This window comes from Canis lupus, chromosome 7, assembly GCF_011100685.1.
Source record: "Canis lupus familiaris isolate Mischka breed German Shepherd chromosome 7, alternate assembly UU_Cfam_GSD_1.0, whole genome shotgun sequence".
Taxonomy (NCBI): domain Eukaryota; kingdom Metazoa; phylum Chordata; class Mammalia; order Carnivora; family Canidae; genus Canis; species Canis lupus.
Window position 1 is genome coordinate 23,536,017 of NC_049228.1, and position 8,458 is coordinate 23,544,474.

Here is an 8,458-nt window from a genome sequence, read left to right on the forward strand (position 1 = left end):
TCCCCCGCCTTCCCTTCCAGCGACCCTCAGTTTGTTTCTTATGATTAAGAGTCTTTTGTGGTTTGTTTTCCTCTCTGATTTCATCTTGTTTTATTTTTTCCTCTCTTTTCCTATGATCCTCTGTTTTATTTCTTAAATTCCACATGCGTGAGATCATATAATTGTCTTTCTCTGATTGACTTATTTCACTTAGCATAATATCCTCTAGTTCCATCTATGTCGTTGTAAATGGCAAGATTTCATTTTTGATAGCTGAGTAATATTCCATTGTGTGTGTGTGTGTGTGTGTGTGTGTGTGTGTGTGTGTGTATATATATATATATATATTGCTGTCTCTTGGGATCACTACATTTATATCCTTAGGGTAAATACCTATTAGTGCAATAATTGCTGGGTCATAGTAGTTAAAAGTAGCTGTATTTTCAACTTTTTGAGGAATCACCATACTGTTTTCCAGAGTGGCTGCACCAGCTTGCATTCCCACCAACAGTGTAAGAGGGTTCTACTTTCTCCACATCCTTGCCAACATCTGTCATTTCCAGCTCAAGTGCCCACCTTTCCTGACTTATTAATTTTAACCATTCTGGTTGGGGTGAGGCGGTATCTCATTGTGGGGGTGTGTGTGTGTGTGTGTGTGTGGTTTAGGTTTTATTTCATCATCATAAACTGAACTCTGCAATCCAACTAGACCTGGGGGAAGGAACCACGGAGCCCACAGAACCGCAGTGAGAGTGCAGAGACTGGGCTATTTCAAGCAGGTGGGGGTGGAGGGGTGCTCTCTTGAGCTAAAGGAAGGTCTGGAAGTTCAGATAAAACACGAGTTAGATCTGAACTACCACGAGTTAGATTCATCAGATCTGTCTGCAGTCGGCAATGGGGATCTTCTTGCTGGTCTTGCTGTTCCTGGACCCGGAGCGCTCCATGGCTTCCACGATGTTCATGCCCTCCTTGACCTTGTCAAAGACCACACGCTTGCCGTCCAACCACGCAGTCTTGATGGTGCAGATGAAAAACTGGGAACCGTTTGTGTTGGGTCCAACATTGGCCATGGACAAGATGCCAGGCCTCGTGTACCTCAGGATAAAGTTCTCATCATCAAACTTCTCCCCACAGATGGACTTGCCGCCAGTGCCACTGTGGCGCGTGAAGTCCCCACCCTGGCACATAAATCCTGGAATAATCCTGTGAAAGCAGGAACTTTGTAACTAAATCCCTTCTCTCCAGCACTCAGGGCACGAAAGTTCTCTGCTGTCTTTGGAACTTTGCAAACAGCTCGAAGGAGAAGCGACCCAAGGGCTCCCCATCCACAGTGATGTCAAAGAACACTGACCATGGGAGGCTCCGGGGTGGTGGTGTCTGCAAGGCCCTCACTGTGGTTTTGATTTGTATTTCCCTGATGCTGAGTGATGTGGAGCATTTTTCCGTGTGTCTGTTGGGCATTTGTGTGTCTTCTCTGGATAAATTTCTGTTCATGTATCTTCACCCATTTTCCGATTGGATTATTTGTTTTTGGGTGCTGAGTATGATAAGTTCTTCACATATTTTGCATACTAGTCCTTTATCTGATTTGTCATTTGCAAATATCTCTCCCATTCTGTCAATTGTCTTTCGGTTTTGTCAATTGCTTCCTTTGCTGTGCAAAAGCTTTTTATCTCGATGAAGTCCCAATAGTTCATTTTTGCCTTTGTTTCCCTTGCCTTTGGAGATGCGTCTAGCAAGAAGTTGCTGCGGCTGAGGTCACAGAGGTTGATGCCTCTGTTCTTTAGGATTTTGATGGATTCTAAATGCATTGTTTTATAATCAGTCTCTGTGTCTGAGCCAAACATCTCCTTGAAGGGCCTTTGTCTCCCTCCCTCCCCTCCCCCATGTTTTAATCACATGCCAACAGGCAGAAGAGAAGAATTTTTGAACACTTACACGTGATTTCCTTGAAATAATATTCCATTTGAGGGATCCCTGGGTGGCGCAGCGGTTTAGTGCCTGCCTTTGGCCCAGGACGCGATCCTGGAGACCCGCCATCGAATCCCACGTCGGGCTCCCGGTGCATGGAGCCTGCTTCTCCCTCTGCCTGTGTCTCTGCCTCTCTCTCTCTCTCTCTCTCTCTGTGTGACTATCATAAAAAAAAAAAAAATTCCATTTGAGACTAGGTGGCAAAAGAAGGCTGAGCTGTGATGGAGCCCTCCCAGGAATGGCAAGTTGGCCAAGCCCAGTGTTTGGACAGCTCCATTGTGCATAATAGCAGTTCTGGGCACTGTGCAAGTGCCTGAAAGACTTGGTCATTGAGCCCCGCCTGAAGCAGGGGCTGGAAAACTAAGGCCTGCCACCTGTTGTAATACAATCTGCTAGCTAAGAATTGAAAATAAGGCAAAAAGAGTATTTTTTTAGTGACATGTGAAAATTATGTGAAATCCCCAAATTTTAAGGATTTATAAAGACAGCTTAATTGAAACATGGCCACATCCACCTTTCATCCATGTGACAAGTTATGACAGAGAGGCCCTCAAAGCCTTGAATGTCTACTCTCTGGCCCTTTGCAGATTTGTCTACCCCTTGTCTAAAGGAACATCTCCTTGAAGGCTGCCCTGCCAGACCTATCAGCTCGAGCGCCCACCTTTGCAGGGCAGCAGGAGCCGGAGCTGCTGGGGATTTACTGTGCCCCTGTTCTAAGCCCTCATGGGCAGGGCTCAATGGAAATACTCCTGCTCTCTCAGATCTGCACAAAAGACCTCTCCTCCCATGTGACCTCCTTGTTCATTCTAGGATGATGGAATGAGTCTCTGCAGAGGAAAAATGACATTTGTGACCAATGTGACCAATGTGACCAATATCCATGGCCCAGAGTGGGGGCTGAGGGCATGATGGAAGGGTGAAGGCTATCTTCAGAGGGCTCTGATGTTGTCCCCACTGGTAGAAGCAGAAAGATTCTAGCATATTCTCAGCACTAGAGATATGAACTTGGTCCAATGAGAGCTGAGTCAGAAGCATCAGAACACAGCAAGCCCACTTCCTTCACCATGGCACTGGGTCCACCCACGGGGCTCACTGCACGAGAGGGCCATTCTCTTTTTTGAATCTTCTATCTCCCAACTCCATCCTTAGAACTCTCAAGAAGGAATTTTCACTTAAAAAAAAAGAAAAGAAAAGAAAACCAGTTCATTCTCACTCTCAGCCTAGAGAGTTTATCTTACTAAGTTGTCTCAGTGAGAGAATGGAGAAGTATTATGATTCATTGTAATAAGGTAGATATTGTGACAAGAAAGATGTTAACATCTTAATAAAAGCCCTGAGGGGAAATTTGCATAACACAGTCTCTTTGTTGCTTAAAAAAAAGCCACTGATGCCTTATTAAAAAAAATCAAAACCCAATTTTGTTAAATATTCAGTCTGGGAATGAGTTGGAATATTCCTTTTATCTCTTGGGTGTTTTTTTTCCTGACAATCACAGATGCTCTGGGTTGGAGACGCCCATCTTCCCTCAGCCCATCTTCCTTGATTCCCTGTCTGCTGCACTGTCTTATTCCTTCCCAGAGCCTCATGCTTTCTGAAGTTCAGGAACAACCAGAAGGTAGAGACTGGAAACTCTGAAAGGGTAACAAGAAATCCCGTTGCTCACGTCTCCCCCTATTCTTAACATTCATCTGTGCCTTTAATTTCGTTAGAAAAATCTCTTAGTTTTGTTGATTGTTTCCTTTGCTGTGCAAAAGCTTTTTATCCTGATGAAGTCCCAATAGTCCATCTTTGCTTTTGTTTCCCAAACCATAAGAGACTCTTAACTCTAGAGAACAAACTGAAGGTTGCTGGAGGGAAGGAGAGTAGGTGGATGGAATGGGCATTAAGGTGGACATATGGTGTAATGAGCACTGGGAGTTATGTGCAACTGATAAATCATTAAATTCTACCTCTGAAATGAAATAATATAGCAGATGTTAACTAAATTAAATTTAAATAAAAAATTAAAAATAAAATAAAAAATATCTCAGTTGAGTCTCCTGAAATCCAATTCTCATCTCGAAATCTGTCCAACATTTCTTGAACACACTCACTGACAGGGAGCTCACCACTTCTTCAGACAGGATACGCTACACTGGGCTGGAATCTGCCTCCCACTAACCTTCCCTACTGTTCTAGCTTTTCCTTTGAGATTAATAAATGACCTAATCCCTCTTCTTTTTGTCAGCTCTTCACAAGGTTGTAGACAATAACTGTATATATTCTTCAGGTACAATAGCAATTTTTTAAAATCATAGAGTAACATTAAAAAGTTGCACTAAGCCCCACTCCTCTGGTTGGTTTGTGGTGGCATCACAATGTCAACAGATTTTCTGTTAGAGAACATCTCCATCCATGGAGCCAGATGGTACTCTTCTTTATGCTGGTACCTCCAAAAGGAAAGAGCAGGAGCTAGAATTGAATTGCCCTTAACAGTTAAGGCAACTCGTCACAGGGCAAAAGGTTTTAGCTGCAATGACATCAGTTGCTCTTTTTAAGATGCGTTGAATTTAAACTCTGCCCCCTGCTGGGAGTTATGTCAAGTTCCACACAGTGTGTGTTCATGCATGTGTGAGTGTGTGTGTTTGTGTGTGTATGTGTGTGCGTGTGCATGTGGTGAGGGGAGCACGAGGTGGATTTGACAGCTCCAGCTAACATCAGGCATGATAGAAGATTTGGAGGAGATGCTTGTATTCTCCTGGGTATATGATAACCAGGAAGGGAGTTTTACTGAATGCCAGGGGATAAGAAGAGCAAAGCATTATGGGGCCACTTGGTCAGTGGGGACTCATTGGATAGGAGGAGGAGGTTCCTAACTTAACCAAGTCAAGGTTACTGGCTTTGCCCAAGGTCACTTAGAAGTGAGTGGTGAGCAGAAGTTTCTTCCCTTATTTGTTCAGCTGACCACATCCCCGTCTCTGCAGTCCAAGGAAGTCTCATGTTCCTCCCCAGAGCAGCAGCAGCACCAATGGCAACCTGAACCCCACAGGCACCCAAAATTTTTGCTGTGTTACCTGCCTCCTCACACTGCAGCAGCCCTGCATCCTGGCCTGTGGCTGCAATCACTATTCTTGGCAGAGACTCTAGTGGGGACAAGAGACAAACAAAACAAATGGCCAGCCCTTTAGTGGCCCAGATTCCAAGGTAGGGCATCTATATATAGCCGTTGCAGAGCAGGTCAGCTCCAGGGTGAGAGCCCTGCTCCTGAGGCTCAGACCCAGGCAGAATGGAGAGGAGAGGTGAACTCCCAGGGAAATATTCTGGGCCTCACTGGATGTCAAGCCAGCAGCCAATCTCAGAGTGATTTTATGGATAAGAGAAAAAAGCCCTGTAAGAATTGTCTTTTTTCTCCTACGTCATGGCCCTCCTTTGCTCACTATACTGTGAAGAGAGTGCCAGTGCCGTAGTCAGAATTGAGCTTTACACCTCCATTTCTTTCATCCTCCTTTTTATTAAATGAGTATTCGGGGGCTCACAGGGCATGGACGGTTATGCTTTGACAACTATGACTCTAGTGCCCTGAGGGGTGGCTACACTTCAGTGGGCATGGACTCCACCTTGTGTTTTTTCAAACGAGAACAGACTGTGCACACAAGAACAGAGCCTCTTAGATGTTTAGAGAGACCTGGGCCACTTCTATCTTTTGTGGCTCCTCGTGTATTAAAATAAAGGAAGCAATTAAAAATGAATTCTACAAATCGAGGAATATCTTGAATGTTTACATTTTACAAATCAGAACTCTTTACAGAAAAAAAAATGCAGTCCAGTATGTCTTAATATCTTAATCAAAATCTAGAAAAATAGTGGTGTGCTATAGGCAGTGCTGTATAGTCACAAACTTAAGGTTGAATGATGAAGTCTTCTTTCTTCAGTCCCATGTGTCTTTAGGACTGTTTGAGTGACTTTATTTGGGGAAGGTCAAAGGTCGTATTTGAGGCCACAGTGAATGTGGAGTCTATCTGGCTCTGCTGCCCTCTTTGCCTCTTCTGAGCTCTTCTAGCTGTGTGATCTGGACCGCTCATGTCTTCATCAGGCCAGAGGGCATAACTTTGTGTTTTTTTTTTCTTTGATATTATCTTATTAAAGATCTGCTTGTTTAAAATACATAAAAGTCAAAGCTTTCATTTCATGGTGGAGCCATGAATGAAGCAAATTTAAGGGCAGAATGAAGATCCTGGTCATAGCAACCTACTGGCATTGTGGTAGTCATTTTCAGGATGGCTACCAATGATGCTCCCCTACATATCCGTCTCTATTGAATAGGGCTAACCTTGCAACCAATAGGATACTGTGGAAATGAGGGAGCGTGACTCCCAAGGCTTGGTCAATGAAGACATTGTGACTTCTGCCTTGCTTGCTCTTGGACTCTGAATGAATCTAGCTACTGTTTCCTGAGACACTCAAATAGCCCAAGAGGAGGACCATATGGGGAGAAACTGAGGCCTACTACCAACAACTAGCATACAGTGGATCCTCTTGCCTCAGTTGAGCATTCAGATGGCTGCAACTTCTTGAGACATCCTGAGTCAGAACCATCCAATGAAGCCACTCCCAGATTCCTGATATTCAGAAATGAGTGTAAAAATAAATGTTTACTGGTGTTATAAGTTGCTAAGTTTTGGAGTAAATCGTGGTTCAGCAATGAATGACTAACGTTGTCATTTTATGTAACAAACATAGTAAAGAACAAACCTGGGTCACCCAGGTCATGGCCTATAGTTATTTACCACCTTCTCCTTGTCTGGCCTGGTGTCTGAAATTCTTGTACTCGAGGGTCATTCTCTTCTAGATACATTTTTCAAGTGTGTCGTCCTAAAAGGCAAAAAGCTCTGTACGTGTTTTTATCTTAACCCTTAAACTGCCAGGTGTTAACCCCTGAATGGACACAGTTCACGGTCAGCTGGGGGGAGAGTACTCCTGAGAGACAGGACTTGTGGGTAAGGGATGGGAACAAACTTTTGCTGTTGATGAGAAAGGCAACAGAATACAGACTCAAAGTTAGAGAGCTCAGCTTGAGTTCTTGCTTCATCTGTGTGATCAGGGGCAAGCTATGTCACCTCATGAGCCTTTGTTTCTTCTTCTGTACAATGGGAATAATACAAGTATCTAATTCACAGTATCACCCTCTCCCAGACCCCAAAGAATAAGTAATAGCAAGACGCACAAAGCAGTTTTTATATTCTATTTTATTTTTTAAAAGATTTTATTTTAACATAATCTCTATACTCAATGTGGGGCTAGAACTTACAACCTTGAGATCAAGAGTCACATGCTCTACTAACTGAACCAGCCAGGCACCTCACACAGAGGCATTGTATGAATCAGAAAGACTTATACAAAAGTTAGCTTGTTTAGGTACAATCTGTAAACAAAAAAGTCAGCTTCCCAAGAAAGGAATGCGTGGGCTCTCCTCTCATTTGTTCGGTGTCTTTTCTATGCCATGAATTATTAGGAGTGGGGACATACAAATGAATAATATAAGTTTCCTGACCTCAGGGGGTTCACAGTATGTGGAGTGAGAAATAAGAAAACAGGCAATTACGATAAAATGTAAAGGTGCTAAGCACAGGGTAATTAATGCCTTTCTTCATCAGACATTTATTGAGTGTCTTTCCCCACAAATCAAAGTGCTGGATGCTATTGATACATAAACAATGACTAGGAAGCCCACTGAGAAGGCTGCCAGGAAGAGGCATCATTGAGCTCACTCACAGAGTCTGAGGAGGAGAGAGTCCAGTGGGAAGTTTAAGAATGAGGGTACAGAGGCAAGGTGCATCAAGGCACAGAGGTGAGCACCAGCATGGTGACTTGGGGGTGCTTCCTCCATCTCAGCACTCTGGGTAAAGTCAACAGTATCAGAAAGGAACCATCCCTCAAGGATGACTGGCTGACCCAGAACTCTGCTTAACCCGTTTATACCAGGTAAACAGTGTGCCACGTGTCCCCTCGTGGGAGTGCCTGTCAACTCCCAATTACAGTTATCAGTGTTATCCCAGCTCATCTCCGGGTTCTGCTCGGTCATGGGCCCTTTTGCACAGTGAGTGACTTAGAGAATATCAACAAACTTAAATATTAGCCCTACTGATAATTAGGTTAATTAAGCCAATAATTAGGAGGATAAATTTATTGTGCAAGAAGTCATCTAAAGTATGCCAAGGCCAATTAAAATTAAAATTAAAATGAGCTGCCATTTGGGGTTTCCTGTATCCCTGACCTCACTGTTGGCTCAGACCATCCATCCTTGACTGTGCATGGTAAGGAGTCCCTTGTCCTTCATGCTCAAGTCCTGTCGCTCTGAGCTCCTGGCTGCTGAGACAAAGCATAGAGAGCAAAGTGTCCTTTGGGGTCACAAGCCTAGAATCTGACGCAGAGAAATATCTCGTTGCCTCAAACGACTAAAGTTAAAGATCAGCTGATTTCATTTCCTCATCAAGATGGAGGATTTCCAAGTGCCGAGACTGATCAACAT

The 8,458-nt window shown here is 43.8% G+C and overlaps 1 pseudogene; it reads right to left on the reverse strand.

Annotated features, from left to right (window-relative positions):
* Positions 1 to 851: 851 nt before the first annotated feature.
* LOC611108 lies at positions 852 to 8,011 on the reverse strand (annotated as a pseudogene).
* Positions 8,012 to 8,458: the final 447 nt, after the last annotated feature.